The 19,674-nt window shown below is 33.6% G+C and overlaps 1 long non-coding RNA gene across 10 annotated transcripts; it reads left to right on the top strand.

The window, feature by feature from the left end:
- Positions 1-2,432: 2,432 nt before the first annotated feature.
- Positions 2,433-6,953, top strand: LOC110929460. Of its 10 annotated transcripts, none has more exons than XR_004889217.1 (14): positions 2,433-2,596; positions 2,749-2,940; positions 3,471-3,588; positions 3,712-3,801; positions 4,030-4,459; positions 4,550-4,620; positions 4,702-4,801; positions 5,019-5,075; positions 5,171-5,227; positions 5,463-5,748; positions 5,825-6,030; positions 6,141-6,237; positions 6,496-6,598; positions 6,684-6,953. It is a non-coding gene; the product is annotated as an uncharacterized LOC110929460 (long non-coding RNA). The 10 variants fall into 10 exon arrangements; XR_004889220.1 differs by having other exon boundaries at positions 4,550-4,654; positions 4,735-4,801; XR_002587108.2 differs by having other exon boundaries at positions 4,030-4,620; positions 5,463-5,590; positions 5,665-5,748.
- Positions 6,954-19,674: the final 12,721 nt, after the last annotated feature.

Here is a 19,674-nt window from a genome sequence, read left to right as displayed (position 1 = left end):
TGAATGATATCTGCAAGAGGATTCTAAATTTGTTAAAACTTAACAATTGTGCAATTTACTTTTGGGTAGAGAATTGCGCAGCTTACCAGGTTTCTGATCCTGTTGCTACAGAGAGCCAGGAGACGTTCTTGAACTTGTGAAAGCTATAGAGCAAGATCCCCGTGTCTAAGCCTGAGCAGAATTTGAGCCAGGACACGATCTTAGAACGAGTGCTATGTCAGATTGCGATCCTGGAACAACTTAAGGGGGAGTCTGTTAGCAAAGGGGAGTCTGTTGATCGAAAGAATTCAGATTGCTGATGAGTTTAAGGAATCAAGAGACCTGATAAAGATAATTAGAGAGAGAATAGAGCTAGGTTGAGATTCTGATAGAAGGAGAGAAAGATTAAAGGATGCTTACAGAGAAACATACTTTGGAAAGAGCGAGAAGACCGACAAGACTGAAGACTCAATACACTGAAGACTCGTCAACATCCAAGGGGAGTTTGTTAGTGCATATGTCTGTTGACTTCGTCTTGTATCGAGTCATGTAATAGAATAGATAAACCAGGACACATTGTTCGAGAGAAATGGGAAACAGGTCTGAACCAGCCATTTCACACGAAGTGACCAGTTCGTGCGACCTGGCCAGGTCGTGCGAACTGGACCAGATCGTGTGGACTGGTTCGTGCGATCTGGATCTCCTATAAATAGGTGAGTCTTGGATTTCATTTGTAACATTCTGATTCCGGAGACGAAGTGCTGCCGAAGTGTCGAACGATCTGTAATCAATTTCAAATCAATCTAAATGACAGTTAAAGTGATTCTAAGTGCAAATCAAGCTGCTATAACATCAATACGTCTGATTCCGCCTTTCGTATTGATTGAGATCTCTTCTGAACGACTCATTTGATCGAATCCCCGATCCTAGAACATATATCATATCCACATATTTATATGAATATAATTCAAAATAAATTATAATAATATTATGATATTGATACGAATATCTTAGTCAAAGATGTAAGATAACACCCTAAGGTATGATATCACTAAAATATCATAATATAAAATATTATTCAATGAAAGCATAATATTTTATGATTTATGATATATATCCAAAAAAATTACTCGATTTAAAGATATGTGTTTGTCAAAGTTTTGATAAAACGTATAATTATACTAATTTTGTTAAAATATAATGTTTCAGCATTATTTAAATACAATAATTAAAATACTTTGTAAATCACTTTATAATTCTTTATTACTTCTTATCGTATTATTAAATATTAAATATGTAGATTATTCATCAAAATTTGATAAGTTACGTAATGTTCAGAAATTATATGTATAGTCAAAGTCAATATTAATGATAATTAACATGCTAGAGAAATTTTTAATACACCAACGCTCTCTAACAAAAGTCTTTAATATATACTGGTATTATATATATATATATATATATATATATATATATATATATATATATATATATATATATATATATATATATATATATATATATATATATATATATACTACTTTAATAAGCATATAGGAAGGACAGAAATGGTCATTTGCCACTTTACAACAATTTGAAGCCTATTGTACAACCTTTAAAGCATGAAGGTGTTGAAAAATCCTTTAACACGCGGAGCATCCAAACCAAATCTCTTTGACCCGTTTTAGTTTTATGGATCCAATATAAACTTTCTTTACTCCTTCCTAAGGCAATGTGTACTGGGGCGCGAGAAGGGGCCATAGCGCCATTATGGCGCCGCGAACACCGCCCCCCCCCCCCCCCCCCGGCGCCATGTTTGAAATTTTTTGGCCAGCGCGAACATTATAGCGGCGTGATGAACAATTGAAGTTTGATTTTTTTTTTTTTTTTGTATTTTCTGTTTTGTTGCAGGTTTCATAGAAGGGGGGTGGGGCTTGCAGGTATACGAAGAAGAAGAAGGAAGACAAGAAAAAAAGAAAGATTTTTAGGGTTTTTTTTATGGGCTTTGGGCTGGGCTGGGCTAACTCAAAAGATATTGTGGTTTTTTTTTATTTATTTATTTTCAGTTTTTTAATTTATTTTTCTGTTTTTATTTTTTTAAATTTTAGACTAACATTATATTTTTTTTTAGCAAACAATCAGTTTTTTAATTTATTTTTCAGTTTTTTGTTACTGTAATATTCTTTTAAGTGTATTGTTTTTTTTTTAATTTTAGTGTACAGTTTTTTTTTTTAATTTATTGAAATGAATTTTAATTTTATAAAGTTAGAAAATAATTATAAAAAATTAGAAATTAATAATTGAGTAATGATTAGGCGGGGGCTTTATGACTACGGCCTCAAATTGCATAACGCCCCATAAAGCCCCGGGGTGACGTGGCATGCCACATGTCGCATAACGCCCCTAAAAGGGCTTTATGACTACACATGCCCTAAACCCTAAATTCATTTCATTCACGTCCGCCCCCATTCTTCTTCTTCTCTCTCTGCCGATTTTCAATTTAGGGTTTCATGAGATCTATGGTATGAGCAAGATCTCACCAGATCCAATAATGGTGTGGTCTGTAAAAGTGGTCGAGACAAGATCTACGCTTCAAGATCAGTCGATTCAACCCAAGGTAAACCCGAGGTTTCTCCAGGCGAATCTAGGGTTTCTTTATCATTGATGAATCTCTCTAGATCCGACACCAGATCGACTGGTTTGACCGCTCGGTACCTTTCTTTTTACCATTTTTTTTGTTATTTGAATCGGATCTGTGTAATATTTCAGATTACCTACCTGGTGGTTGTGGGTGGAAGATGGTGGCGATGACACAAAGATCTACCCTTTGGTTTCCAGATCTACCGTTTGGTGGCCAGATCTACCGTTTGAAGTTGAAGGTACTGGCCAGATCTTAACTCAGTTTCACGGCAAAATTTATCTGAATTTTCAGCTGGTGTGTTCACGTTTACGGTAAATCTGGTATAACTATTTGTTTGTTATTGATTAAAATCTGTTTTTAAAGCTGTGATTGACTAATTTCCTGTTGTGTTATAATCGGATTTGTTGTTTTAGCTGATTGAAGATGAATTTAATGATTAATAACTGTTTTGTTAGGCTTTTTTTGTTTAACTCAGTTATATGGGTTTTTGTTTTAAGTTTGCTTGATTATGTATGTTTTAGACTTCATTTAAGCTGTTAGACAAAGCAATTGATTCTAGAATCAACTTCTTTGATTCGGCTGAAATGTAAGGGTTTTCTTTTTTATGTAAGTTTTTAGTGAATAATGAATACTGTAAGAAAGCTTTTCTTCTACTATTGAACTGTAAGAAAGCTTCGATTGTAATGAGCATGTTTTAATACATTTATTTATCAGTGGTACATAACAGAATGAATGAGCATGTTTTAATACATATATTTATCAGTGGTACATAACAGAATGTAATGAGCATGTTTTAAAACATTTATTCGGGAGCTTTTGATTTTGTAGTAATTTCTCTTTATTTTTGCAGACCAATGGCTCAATTGATCTTCTGAATTGAGAAATTGCAACGTCTGAAAGTGGTTTGCAGTGATTTAGGCTAGCCATGGTTGATCTTCTGAATTTAGAAATTGCAATGTCTAAAAGAGGTTTGTAGTGATTTAGGCTTGCCATGGTTTAGTTTTGGTTCCTATGTTTTGTTTTTTTCTATTATTTTTGTTTGCTGGTGATGGAAGTAACTTTATTTTGATGCTTTGTTTTGCCATTTGTAGGAAACTTTTTTGTGTGACAACACATTAAGAGGAACGCAGCCAAGGCAATTAGGGAGCTCAAGAAATTTGCACAGAAGGCTATGGGAATGGGTACAACATTCCAACGACTTATTTGATTTCTATTTTACATATAAAAAAGGTGACACCTTACCATTTTACACCTTTACTTATGTAGGAGGCCTTGTAGTTTTTTTAATCTTTAATAGGTCAAACATGTTTAAACACTAAAAAGACACCGTGTCAAAGACACGAACTCCACCATGGACATGAACAATGTGTGTTGTTTATCAAACTGATAGCTGCTTCTGTTTGTTACAGTTTTACCCGTGGACAATGGTGATTGTGGTAGTAGGCGAAGACGATTGAAGTGTATTCAATTCAGATAAACAAAGCAATACTTGAATTAGGGCAACCTAATGATAGTTCATTGATCCAACGTATTGATTTTACAGAATGAAACAACATAACTGAATTAAGAATACAAATAAGAGATAGAAGATGGGAATCAGATTACAGAATGGATGGGAAGAGAAGACAATCACCGACTAACGATATTCATGCCCTCTACTCTCATTTGCTCATCTTTATATATTGAAACCGTTCAACTTGATGGGCCTCATGGATTGGGCTATCTGAATGGGTCTGGTTAAGTCCAATGGGTTTATAACAATGAGGGTGGTGTCTTCTGGCGATTAAGCAGTCGTACAAATGGTGGCTAGCGGCCACAACCACTCTTCGGCATTAAATGGTTTAATTGAAAAGAAAAAAAAAAAGACAACTTAAAAGGAAACATTTTAACTTCTTCATGAGCTGAAATTGGCATATTTTTTCTTTGTAGGTACCGCCATTTTTGGTTCGCAAAATCTTCACACAAATATTTTCTTTCATCAATGTACAATTATTCAACAGGTTCTGAGACGTGTCTATATGCTTACTTACACGGGTGCAAGCTTGTTCATTTATCTTTAATTTTATATATTACACATGCAGCCTTATGTTGAGACGAGAGTGCTATTCTTTCAGTAATGGGGAATACGTCAAGGCATGATTGTCGGAACTGGAACAGTGGTGCTATAAAGCAACTGAAGAGGTATTCTTTTTCTTATCTTTTAGGATATTTTTTCTTATCTTTTAGGATATTTATCTGTATATTATGTTGATTGTGTAGGTTGATATACGGGCTTGACCCAAGTGTATATCGGGTTTAACTCATTAGTGTCTATGTGTAACATTGTATCCACGATGTAACTATTTTACCGATAGGGTTTTCCCAAGTTTCACTGACTTTTGAGAATTTCAAATTTCAGTATGCAGGATCAGCTTGGGATGAGATCAAGCACATAAGACAAGCTATTGGGTTCCTGGTATTTCACCTTATTTTCTATATATTTCTTTTTACCATATATAATATTTAATTATTTCTGAGCTATGTTTTATAGCTTTAATTTATCGATTTTAGGTTATTCATCAGAAGCCAAAGAAGGCACTGGATGAAATAACTCACGATTTGTGCCCAGTAAGTTTCAGTTCCCATATCTTATCTAGAAAATCATTAATTCAATATTAAACTGATGGTAAATCAGTTTCACCTGCATATTCTTATCTAGAAAATCATTAATTCAATATTAAACAGCTCTATAGAATCAGAACTGATTTGATATTTGTTTGTGGCAATATTTCTATATTTAATGAAACATTTGGTGTGCAACATACCATTCTCTGTTGATGACCTCTTCAAATCAATGCATCAGATCAATATAGCAGATATTGAGCCACCACCACTTGTTTGTGATAATTCGGGTTTCAGTTGCTTTTTGTCACGTGCTGAATCATGATCATTCAGGTTTCAGTACACTTATATGGAAGTTGACCTTTGATGGTAGGTTTGATTTTACCAGTATGTGTAGTGATGTAGATTAAATTGTGTAAACCTCATTCTTTTGGTAATGCAAGACCAAAAGCTGGAAGCTTCCTGAAATAGTTGATTCAACTCACCTTTAAGCTCTAAGGCTGCCTGATCCAATGCCTGCCAGCAAGGTGGGTTTCATATATCAGTTATTATCTCCAGTTAAAAGTTATGTTTGTTTATTATTATTCATCTGGTATTCTGCAGGTTATGTGACTTATTTATACAAATTCTGGGTTAGCGTTACTCGCACTTGCTTCAAGTGCGATCCATAAACTATGGAAATGGCAACAAAATGAACGCAATCCATCTGGGAAGGTTTGTTGACGTTTCTGATAAACTCACTTCAAAATCTGTTCACTTTACAAAAGCCGCCACCTACCCTGCTAGAGTTGAATTTGAAATTTATTGAGGTTTGGTCAAGTAATTAACATCGTCAGTCTTTTCATATGTTCAACATAATATAAGATTTAGTATTTTTTTTAAATTATTGTTAACTAATTAAATCTCATGGCCACAACAGAATCATTTATGGAAAAGGCGCAGTCACGGAGTACCCCAAGTGTGCTCTCAAACTGCAGACTGCTGAATGCTCTGACGAAAATGGCTGATTAAAAAAGGTCTGCACCAAAATGCAAATGGCTAATTAATAGTATTTTGGGTTTTTTTCAGTTTTCAATAATCGGTCTAATCTTGCTTTTAAAAAGCAACAGACACACAAAAGCGACGAGGTCTAAAACTGAGGCTCAAAGCGTAAAAGCGGCTAGCTATTTGTACCTGAGGCGCAAAGTGATTATGGATACCAGATGTTTTTGTATAAAGAATTGTTGACTGATTTTGAGTAGGATTTTAAAATTCATTACATGTTGACTTTGCAGGTTGAAGCTGCAAAGAAGAATGTTTGTTTTTCAAAACAACCCGTTATGACTCGGACCATCTTGACCCGGACCGGTTACGTGACCGACCTGCCTATTTTTCCAGGTATAGTTATGACTTTCACATTTATATCGTTACTTGAACATATCTTATGATTAAAAAATGTTTTTTTTTTTTTTGTATATGCAAGATGTAAACGGGTCAAACTTAGCTCCATTTACATTTGGCTTTACGTTTCTTGGGGAATTCAGATGTAGTGGAGTCTTGCATTAGATGTACACACACATCAGCAGTGCCTGTGTCTCAGTATCATGGAAGTAAAATGATTTGGTTTTTTTTTTTTTTTTTTTTTTTTTTTTTTTTTTTTTTTTTTTAAGGTTATGTAAGATTTGAAGCTTGTACGCTGATTTTAAATTTTTTTTTTCTGCAAATAAGTGGTAGAATGTTGTGCATGGAATCTTATCGTTAGATTAAAAAGAAAAAAAAAAGAAAAGAAAGCCTCAACTTTTTAATTTTATTTGTTTATCCCTGAAGAAGTTTATTATCATATTTATTTTTTTAATAATTGAATAGCACTTTTTTATTATATAGAGATATCTTTTCTAGAAAAAAGTATAACAAAAATAAACAATCTTTTTTATCGGAATATGAAAATACAAAAAAAAAAAAACAATTAATATTGTTTCTTCACCACAACTAAATTAATAAATAAAATCCCAATCAACACAAGTTGCGTATTATTCAACTACTAAATATAAGAATAGGAAAAAAAATAATCTCCAAAGTAGAAAGATATTCATATGTTTGCTTAATGTAAAATAGGTTCATTGGGTTAGCTTTAAGATATTCATAATGGGATGCTCCTTTAATACTCATTTTTTACAACCTAACATTTTCTTACATTTAGAATATATCCTTGTGACGCGTATTTTTATCTACTTTTCCATATTCAAAACCAGCTCATATTGAAATGTACTTGGACGATATCCCTGTCGCAGAAGTACTATACAATATATCATACGAGGATTGATAAATTAACATAAAATGAGTTCGGCGTTGTAAATTGTCTCATTGAGCAGGGAGGGTAACCAACTACATGGGTTTGGGTTGAAACACGTAGGGTTAAGTCCAACTTATTAACACGGTTTTGTCTTTCTTTTTTTCTTTTTTTTTATTATGAAGATAGTTATTATTATATTATGGTTGAAACACGAGTGCCAACAAATCACGAATAAGAAGACTAACTTAAGTATATATCACGAGACGACTGATAAACTAACGGTAAACGATTATTCTATTGTAAATCGTCACTCCCGCCGCATCGCGCGGGTAAATGGCTAGTATATATATATATATATATATATATATCATCATTATTATTAATATAATACACTAAACTAAAATATTAATAAATTTCATTTAAATTAAAACTAATAATAATAATAATTTTGGAAGAATGAAATATTTTCAATAACAAAATAGAATTTTTCTGGCTTTTGAATAAAGTTATATTAAAACGGTTTTATAAAACGTAATCCTTAATTTAATAATGAACAAGAATTATTACAGTTCGACGATTCTAAAATTTAAACACATATACGTAACAATGGAAGATTTAAAATATTCTACAAAAACTGTATTTATGAAACAGAAATACGTACAGAAACTTGGTACTGGGTAAATAATTTTAATACATAATACCTAGATATCAATAAGAAATAGCCTAAACTTATTTCTTAAATTAGATGTAAGTCACATGTATATATTCTATATATAACTTGTATCAATATTATAAATGACATTTCATCTATAAAGTAAAAAATATGTACAGAACATTTAGTACAATATAACGATATGGTTTAAAATATATGTACATATATCTCAAAAAGAAACATGTTTATCCTTTGATAAATTTAATTCATTTTTAAACTATATTTAAATCATATGTATATGTATTCTGATATTAGAACCATACTTAATATATTAAGAATCGAGTTTAGAAACACCAGGCTTTGTATTATCTATTACGAATCTTAAATAAATAGATATAATAATTTAAGAATTTGAATCAAATATGTTATAACCAAAATTAAGTCAACCTGCCAAGATTAAATTGTTCTAAAAGAATTCAGAAGATTTATATCTTTATTAAATTTATTTCTTTTGATGAATTTCCTTTTTATTCCAAAATATTATGTTCAATAAATCAAATAGAAATTTATTTTGTTAATATAAAGGAATAAACAAAGCTATAGGAATAAACAGGATAACTAATACAATTAGTTATGTAATTGGATTCTTATGAATTGGTATTATATATATACATATTACAGGAAATTTTAAAACTTTATATTTATATGTATGCAACACACCATTTTCTTGATAATATACGTAATAATCAAATATCTTCTATAGAAAGACAAGCTTTTATATAACAGAAGAAACAAACCTACATGTTTACTCAAGATTTATTTTGATACCCAACTTTAATTCAAAAGATACCTTAATAATACATGTACTAGAACCATCTCTTGAAAAACAAATTGTGGGTCAATGACGAAGAATCTCATAATTTCATATAAAACCCTTACCTTTATTTCTGAATACCTATCCAAGTCATGAGCTCTGGAAATATAGTTGAATTAAGGCAATATAGAGAAAAGCTATTATACCAAAGGAAGAAACGACACATATAATATATACATTTTCCTTATATTTTGGATAAGATATATAGTAGAAGAAAATGTTAAAATATAACATGTATATATTTATCTATCAATGCATAATACTGATAGCTATGACTATAATTGTGCTAAACAAAATGTGCCTGTATAATTGCTTAGTTCTATGATCATTATATTTGAACATGTTTGTAATTCAGATGTCAAAGGAAATAGCATGTGATCAAGAAATTCAGGCTTGTAATGAAAACTCTTTGGATAAAAATACTATAGAAAATATAATAGCTCAAGCAGTATCAAATGCTATACCTTCGAACAGATCATTGAAGCTATTAAAATTTCTGTGCATATAAACGAGATTCCTACTATACACTGTAAGCATACTCATCACTTCAAACTTAACCCTAGTATTAATGGAAGTCATGGTATTCGTATCAAAACTCCATCTTCCAAACGAAAGAAAACCACAACCTATAGCTACTCTTATAAGGAATTCCGCTCCGACAAATCGAGTAAGGACAAAGAAATGGAACCAGTAATCACACAGCCTAACTGCAACGACTACGACAAGCAGCACGCAAAAAAAAACGCCATTCTAAGAAGACACTTCATTTTAACTTCTGCAAGAAGACTGGGTATACAGAAGAAGAATGTAGAAGGAGAAGGAAAATTAATGTATGTTACAAATGCGGAGACCCAGGCCATTTCCGTCTCTACTGCCCAAAATTATCTAAGGCACCCGACAATGAGGATAGAAACCCGGATGAAGCTAAGAAAATGCATAAATAATTACAAAACCAGAGACAAGAGCCAACTTTTAAATTAAAGCACCCTTACGTTTTATTTGTGCTTAAGTATTAGTTGACCTTTGATTTCGATCGAAACCTCATCAATAAAAGGTCTTTATTTTTCTTTTATATAGCCAACTCTCCTTTATCTCATCTCTTGACAAATTCCCTTGTCATACATGCGTTGCTTGTCATGCATGTGGATTCATTTCAAAAGATGATTTATTCACAAGATCGAATTAATATTTTCGTTATGCTCATTTTAATAATCCCCTGATTGTGAAGATGTTGACTTTTGATATCAAGTCAACAGATTTCTTGGAAAATTCCTTTTTCTTTTCAAAAGATACTTACCGGATTTTTTGTAACCATTCCTTGTCAATACATATGTCCATTGTTGGAATACATCCAAATCAAGCTCAATTGTTTGAACTTGTTCACAATATACATTCAATTCAAAATCCCATATGATGAATTGAGATCATCATATTCGAGGTAATTTCATTATTTGAATCATAATAAACTTGTTTAAGGTCTTCAATTTCAATGAATCATTTGTTAAAACACGACACCTTGCGGTGGCGATTTCTTTGAAAACTTGGACTCATTTCATTTTCACACCCAAGGTACGAATATATCTATCTTTTGTTGATTCGTTATCCTAAAACAGTCTTAATACAATTTTATGTTAAGATAAAGGTACCTAAATTCTTATTCCAATGTACCTCCAACATTTATTTCATCTTAGAATTGATCCTACAATATTCATATCTTTCTTCATTTGGAACATCCTATCTTTTGAATATCCATATTCACTCCATTTGAAACTTTCAGTCAATTGCGAGAATGGTGAATTCGTTCGGTCACCGTAATCATTGAATTCTTTCAGTCATTACAACACCTTGCGGTGTCTGTATAAATTTGTAGCCTATGCTAATAGTCAACTCTAATCATACATCATTCGTTTGACTCATCATTCAAGTAGTCTTGATACAATTATGTATTAATACCATGATACACTAAATTCTATTGTATTGTCCGGTGTATCCTTGCCATTTAAATAAACATCACTGATTTCTGGTTTGATTATTGACAAATCATTTTTCATACTTCCATTTTTAAAATGAGATTATTGATTCAGAATCTCCCTCAATTGATGATCAGAGTAAGTTCTTTTTTGGCATTGAATCCTATTGTTTTTACAAGTCATTGCATTTCGAATTCTATGCCTATCAAATCTCTCTTTTGATTTGTGAAACTTAGTCACCTTGATAATGGTATCATTTCATCTCATTCAGTTAACATCAATTCCTGAAACTAAGTTTTGAGACCATTGAATTCCAATTATCCTATGATATCCTTATTTTTATCTTTTGATTCTATCCCAGACAGACACCTTGATAACCAACTAAAAGACGTGATGTAACCCCAAGAAGATATCATAGTCCAAATCTCGAGGACGAGATTTAAAACATGGTGGGGAGGATGTAACATTCCCAAATTTTTAAATTTAAAATAAAGTTATTTCACGAATAGATCATGGGTAAATTGACTGTAAGAAATATGAAATACCTAGACGAGCCTAAGAACCGTTTAATAATTGTAATAATAAAAATACATTATATATGAACCTACTCTGTTTTTAATGAAACTTGGTTCAAATTGTAGGTACAAATATTCTCGTTCTAATGACATATTCATTGTTTTATAAAATGTCATATTTTAGAATTTATAAGCGCCAAATGAATAAAGCAGCTAAATTAATTATAAGATATATAAAAAAACTAATATATGCCAATTTGAAATGCATGCATGAACAAATAGTCAAACAATGCATTAATGTTAAATAGAAACGGGATCAGGAGAAAACGATCAAAAGTGTGAGAACGGGGAGAACGCTTCCTGGCCCAACACGTGTCACGTCGCTTAGAAAAGGGGGAAGGGCTTTTTTGTCCTTTCATCTTCTTCTTTTCCTGCTCCGCTTTTTCCCAATGTTGTTTTAATTTTTGGTTTTTGAGATTTTTGGCGTTAACCAAATTCAATAATTAATGGCGTTTTAATGGTTCCATTGTATCAACATTTTGGCGTTTATGGTGTTTATGGCGTTATTCACATCGTATGCCATTTGGAACCCAGGGGGCAGGAAATCTATTTGAATGGCGTTTTCCAAGGCGTTTAAACAAGTTGGCCTATTGATCTATTTTTTTATAAACATTTTGGCGTTTGTGGTATCTTGGCGTTTGTGGTATCTTGGCGTTTTACTATTGTTAAATTATATTTCAACCACAGGAAAAAAAATACAAGTGAAGGAAACAAATTAAAAATCCTAATCGCATCTCTTTTCCCAATCTTCAGTGTCATCAGTCTCTCTCTTCTTTAATAGTACAAGAACTGTCATCAAATCAAATATACGGCGTTTTATGTAAAACTCAACAAACCCATGGGTTTGAATTTTTTTGCCTGCTCGTATGTTGAACTGGCTTTTTTTGTTGATGTTTGGGGACATAGATCTATGGCGTGTGAGTGGGTTTTTCGCTTTTTCTTTATCTGGATCTTCATCTTTATAGTGAACCCACTCTTCAGTGTCATTAACCTCTTCTCCTCATCCAAACCTTCTTCAAGAACAAAAAATACAAAATGCCATATGAGTGGCATCAGTATTTTTTTCCTGAAATTTTGTCCATCTCATGCAGCAAAATCTTTCTGAGGTACTCCCTTCTGATAACAATTCATTCAGTTTATTTGTTGGCGTTTTACAGTGGGTGGTATTTAGTAGTATAGGTGTTCGTTTTTTTGGTTTGATCAAATGGAAGTTGCTGAGATGTATCATTTTATAGGATGTCTTTTTGGCGCCTAAATTAGGCGGTGCATTATTATAATAAGGTATTTGTCTTTTCAGTTACTGTTTTGTAATTAATGTTTTTGAAAAGCTTTATCTCTGAAGTCAGTAGCACATCCCATCTTTCAATCTTGGCGTTTTAGATTCTTCAGTATTTTACTATTTTGTATTTACTATTTCTAGCTACATTTTCAAGTTTGCTGTTTATTTTTTATTATTTTTTTTTTGGGTTTTTTATAATAATTTTCAAAGTAATTTTATTATGGTTTGAGAGTTTTTTGGTGGCGTTTAACTAGATGACATCGTTTAAACAAGAATGTTTTGCTGTTTTGGCGTTTTTATTATATATGGCGTTTTATTATATAACAATTAACTGAAAAGGAAAATAAAAAAAATCCATAAGCAATTGATCTTCCCAATCTTCTCTGTCTCCAGTCTCTTTCTTCTCTTTTTTGAATCATGTTAACTGTCACACCCCGACCATCTAGGACAACAAACCGTGGCGGAAACGTCGGGGAGTGTTGCAACAGAATTTATTGTTTCATAACCATGGATACAAAAGAGTTTCGTTTTATGGATTTCATTAAGTAAATTAAATTGTCTTAACACAAAACAAGTTACACATCGACTATTATTGTTATTATGTCACTAAGGCCTTGTCCAAGATCCTATGTGACGCATGCATCCTAGAAATCATTCAAGCAACAATACCTGAAACATATGTAAAAACAAAGTCAACAAAGAAATGCTGGCGAGTACATAGGTTTTATAAGAGTATTGGAATCATGGCTCATTTATATGTTGCAGTACTTTAATTGACTGCAAGAGTCAAAATACAAACCTTGTTTTGAAAAGTGTATTGCAACATAATTAACCAACTCAAATCAAGTGGGTTATAGTTTGTAAAATCTTGTAGCCATGCTTCTTAACCCAAAAACATTTGTTTTAGAAAACCAACTTGTAAAACATCTTGTAAAAATTTGTTAAAAACTCGTATGGTTTATAACTTTTAGAAAACATTGTTGTGTGACATCGTTTTAAAATCTTTTACCCAAGTGAACTAAATAACGCCACGGTAGGTAATATGATGAAAACACTTATATATAGGAAGTACCAGCAGCGTATCCACCATGCTTTCATCACATTACACCCGTCCCGTTATCTAAACACTAACCAAAAACCAATCGTTTATCCAATTTGTTTAACTTGTTTAAATCGTTTCAAAATCGTTAACTCGTTTAGAATCGTTTAAATCATCCTTGTTTTAGTTTGTGAAAAAACTATTTATGGTCGTCTCGCTAACAACATTTAAACCTTTGTGACTCGATCACCTCGCTTCTCGCTTCTCGCTTAACAAACCACCAAAGGGTAAGTTAACTATAACAGATTCAGTCGCTACCCACAACCCCCACACATAACCACGTGTGCAGTAAGATAACGGGATTTGTCAGATCCTATGGTACCATAACCTAATACTGGTCGGTTCGGCCAAAATTAATGAATGTCATTTGTTATGTAACTATAACCAATAAGTTTTGTTCACTTTATTGAAATCGTTATTAGTTTTGTATAAACCATCTTAATTGTTTTTGAAAAACCATTGTTTAAACCTTGAAATCATTGTGTACATATGAATCACCCCAAAACAATTGAAAAGAGTAAAATAGGGGAACTATGTACTCACATGAAATGCAAAGTATCCTAAATCAATAGAATCTTCAACAAACTCAAGCAAGTGAAAGAAATCAAGTAGCACCTAGTAGTCGAACCACTAGTCAAACAATAGAAGCCTAAATCGGACGATCGGACAGAATGAGGTCTTGTAAACCAAATGAGTGTTGGAACTCGTGCGATATGGTTTAACAAAGCCAACATTCTAAATTGAAACCTAACCTAAGTGCTTTCGACCCATTGCGACCCATTAAGGTAGCTTACGATACTTTAACGCGCCGTACGCGCAAAACGCGTTTGATGCGTCTAACTAGTCTTATGACAAGTATTATATGCCTATACATGTTTAAATATGCTACATAATCAGTTACGTGACAAAAGTTTAGGTTACATATGCTTAATTACCAATTATGTATGAAAAGGGCATTTTGATCATTTACCAAAGGCATATAAACTACCTATCATGCGACTAATTAAACCTAAGTGACCATAAGGTATAACCTCGGAAGGTTATTCCCTATGCGACTATGGTCACTAAACATGTTTGGTTGGATCCTAATGATCGACCAAACGGGTCGTGTTCGAAAGTCTAAGCGGGTGTTTAGTCCGCTTGACTTACGACTCTACACAAGCACTAAACTAAAAGTGGCGGGCTACACATGTCGAAACATGTTTAACAAAGTTAGAAAACAGGTTTGGTATCAAAACAAACGGTTTTGATACCTAAAGGTAGCTTGGTTACAAAATACGCGAGAATACGCATTCTGGCCGAAGCTACGACTCGTCACTAAGCCTAGATAACGTGGTAATCAGTAGGCACAGTCACTAGGGACTATAACCATCGTGATTACACTCACGTTATGAAGTTCAAACAAACTTCGCGTTGACCATAAACTGGTCAAAGCAGAAAGTCAAATGCAGTTTGACTTTAACGACAAAAACGAATGAAAAGAACGAAAGAATACTTACAAAAGGTCCCCGCAAGCTCTTGATCCGATTTACTCTCGGGTATGAAGCATAAACTTCAACTTAGAGAGACAAAATCAGATTCAAGTGTGCTTTGGGAGGAAGTAAGGGTGGGTATTTATAGGAATTCAAGAACCGTTAAGATCCTTCGTCGAAAACTGAGCTTTAATCTGGACCTTACATGTGTGCCCATAGTTTTCTAAAACCATGAGAGCCCCTAATATGAGTCATAATGGACTAGGTTCATTGAATACCAGCCCGTGGTTTTGCAAAACCATGGGTTAAAACCATCAACACTTCAAAATGGACTAGGTTCATTAAATCTGGTCAAAAATTTCAAAAATGGTCCATGCACTTGTAAAACTTGATTTTTTTGCACTTTTAAGCCCCGTTAACCCCATTCCAAGGCTCTAAAATAACGTTAAAGTATAGGGAACTCAAAACATGCTCAAAAATATCTCGGATGTTGGTTTGTTTGGTCGTAGGGTTGCGTTATTCGCTTAATTCCGACGGAAGTCGTAACGAATGCAAAAACGATCCAAATTAAGCGACGAATGGAATTTTATCATGCCAAACACTAAAATAAAATATTTCAATGCTTACATAAATTTTTGGATGTCCGGATATATTCAGAATGTAAGATATGTGCGAAAGTGCAAACTTGTGCACTTTTTGACGCTTTTAGTCCCTATTGATCAATAAAGTTTATTTTTGGATACCAAACCCCTCAAAGCCTATTTCTAAGCTATGTAAAGGTTATTTAGGAAATGTTTAACTTTGATCATGTTCCGGAATGTTCGTTACTATACAAATCGGTATAGTTTCGTAGTTTGACACAAATAGTCCCTGCGATCGAACAAACTTGATTTCAACACACCAAACCATCCAAAACTTATTTCTAAGTTATGTGGAGGTTATTTAAGGTATGTTAAGCCTATTTCATTATTCCGGAGTGTTTGTTGCGTTAAACTGGTTATATTTACGTATTAGTGCACGTATAACCTTCTAGAAAGCGATTTAAAGCTTGAAATTGGAGTTGAATCAAATTGTAAAATCACCAAACACAAATACACACATAATAAAACCACAAAACATATAATAACACCAAAGCATATTTTTTTTATTGATAATCAACATTGTTTTACATTGTACAACGATTACAGAACATAGTTGTCACAGTTGGCTGGTTCGACTTTCGTATGATTCATTTTTTTTTAAGTAGTTTTTTGTGTTGCTGTTTGGAAGCACACAGTCTGACATCAGAATCATTTTCTTGAATTTTTGTCCATCTCATGCAGCAAAATGTTATTGAGTTTATATCCTTCAGCCATCAATCTTGAATTTTTACAATCAACGATGTTTGATTTTTTAACTTTTTTGGCTTTTTACCGATAAAAAGAACGCCACGAAATAAGATCACCTTAAACCTCAAATTTTGATCATGCTAAAATCAATAATGTTTTGCTGTATGAGATGGACAACATTGTTAATCCTTGGTTAAGAAAGATAACTGACAATGTCGTCCACCCCATACAGCTAAACTTTATTGACAAGAAACCTCAATAATGTTTTTGTATGTCTTGGCGTTATAAATTTGATGGAAGTTTAGGATAAGTCAATGAGATTTTACTCAATGAAATGGACTATATCCTCACTTGAGGATATTGTCTATTTCATTGAGCGAAATCTTACTGGCAGCCAAACTGAATTAAAAAAAAAAAACGTTTTTGGGGTTGAAGATATTTGATGTTTGGGTTTTTTGGCGTTTCTAAGGCGAATGGGTTATATGAAATATAGTGTTTGGGTTTTTGTGTGTGTTTTTAGCTGAAGGTCTGAGATGTTGTATATATAGGATTTTTTTTGGCGGTTTTTTTAGGTGGGATTTTACTATAATTTAGTTTGGCGTTTTATATTTAATGGCGTTTTACTTAGAATGGTCTGTGATTTTTGATTTTGGCGTTTTATTTCATGATTTGGCGTTTTGTGTGGAGTAGTTAAAAGACCCTTTTACCCTTAATGAAGCGCGTCCACGTAATAAAATTGATGTTATTTACGAAAACGCAACCGCGCCAATCTAGTCCATAGATTGTTTTGATCGCACGATTGTTAAGCGTTCTCACCGTTCTCACACTTTCTATCGTTTTCTCTAAATCCCGACCCATGTTAAATATACGTGTGTACATATGGAATCTGTTGGGAAACACATCATCATATGGAATTAATGTATGAATGTATACGTGTAGAGTTTTGTGACCTCCAAGCATCTTGAACAAATTAGTATAAATAGGCATCTCACAATTTGCTCAAAATTTGTCCTTCTGCTCATGGCTCTCATACCTCTCGACAACTTTATCTCTCTTAAAAAAAATTCTACACTGTTTATTTTTTATTTATAATAATAATAAAGCATTGGCCCCTTTTAAGTATTGTAACCCCTGACCACTGAGTCAATACCATGTCCGATTGATTTAGGACCCACCAACGCATGTCGAGGCTCTGCCCGACTAAGTACGTTGGGGTTCTGTCTTGTGACGTAGGGATAAAATTTAATTGGGTTACTGTATTTAATACGAATACATTATTTATTTTATTAAATAGTTCAGGAATTATACCCAGGATATAACAACCCTCCTAAAATATTTAGAACAATCCTAAACGCTCCTAAATACACCCCGTATAAGAAAACCAGCCCCGAAATACCTTTATTTTATTAAAAAAATAAAAAAAAAAATAAGAGGCAGTCGCGGGGCGCGACAGACCCCTCCTATTCTGTCGCAGGGCGCGATCGAGCAACAGATGGCGAATGCACAGCCCGCCATGTGGCAGGACACGCGTCGACATCTCTGGTGACTCAGCAACACCGCCGCCGCCTCTAGGTCTCTGGCGGGGTGCGACAGCCCCTGTTGTTTCTCTCGCGGGCTGGGAGGAACTCCTGTTCCAGCCCTATGAATAGATCCATCAGCATTCACTTTCAATTCGTTCAAAACTTATTTCTCTCTCTAAATTTCTGCATTGTAGACATAATATCAGGTATTATACCACCCTAATTAGTGAAGCTCTGCCTCGATGTAAGTATCATAACCCCCGGTTACGTATTAGATACGCTGTCCGATTGATCTAGTGCTCCGTAACGGCTGTTGAGGCTCTGCCAGACGTAGTCTTTGGAGTTCTGTCTCGGGGAGGGTATAACTAATGTAAAATATGGGTTATTATACTAACGCGTGTGCATTATTTAAATTTATAGATTATAACCAGGAAGCTACATGAAATTACCTAAGATAGCAATGTGAGTAATGTCCTTTTTGTAAACCTTTTTGGAAACTGTTTTCACAAAACCTCAAGCGATTTACATTATATTAAACAGTGCTTGAGTATTTGTATTCTACAATTATCGTCGTTATGTTGGGATTTTGTATACAAAATTTGTTACTACACTGTGAGTAGTAACATGATCACAAGTCGGGTTGACAGTACTGTGGGTGGTAATTAAGGTAGAAAAATAAACAAATGTAATTGCACGACCGCCCTCAATGCTGTAAAATGATAAAATCTATGTTGATTAAACTGGGATTCACTCACCAGTATTTCTTGCTGATAAAATATTTTAGACACGTGTTTCAGGTAACATAGTGTGAAGCCAATAAAAGTCAGCTGGAGAGCACTGAAGGCTTAGAAAAGTGGCCATAAAAGTTACCTAATTAAAAAGAAGGGTTGTTTTCAATAATTAGGGTTACTCCCTATCAATATATTCGAAAATGAAAATTTGGGTTTTGTCCTAGTATTCTATTTTAAAGAATTTGGTGTTTAACTCTGATAAAATATTTCCTAACTACGGTCCTGATGAAACTTTCCGCTGCCAAATTTATAAACACCGATACCATCAGACTGGCCCGCGGCTCCCGCTCCTGGGGTGGGGTCGGGGGTTGTGACAACAAAACTTACAAGCGCATATCGACTCTCTCCTGATCGTGAGTCAAATCAACGGAATATATGAGGCAAAAGGCGAGGTCATGGCTTTGTATTTGGAATAAGTGAAGGAGCAACTTCAAAAGTTCAAATCTTACAAGGTTGTTTATATCAACTGATCAGAGAACAAACCAGCGGACGCGCTAAGCAAGCTCGCTTCAACTGCATTTCAACATCTCGCCAAGAATGTAAGAATTGAAGTCTTGAAAAACCCATCGGTACTACTGCGCCAGGTTAACGTGATTGAGACAGGGCCACCATCGTGGATGA

This window comes from Helianthus annuus, chromosome 3 (genome assembly GCF_002127325.2).
Source record: "Helianthus annuus cultivar XRQ/B chromosome 3, HanXRQr2.0-SUNRISE, whole genome shotgun sequence".
NCBI lineage: Eukaryota > Viridiplantae > Streptophyta > Magnoliopsida > Asterales > Asteraceae > Helianthus > Helianthus annuus.
The sequence above is the reverse complement of the archived record's forward strand: the minus strand, read 5'-3'. Positions and strand labels throughout refer to the sequence as shown.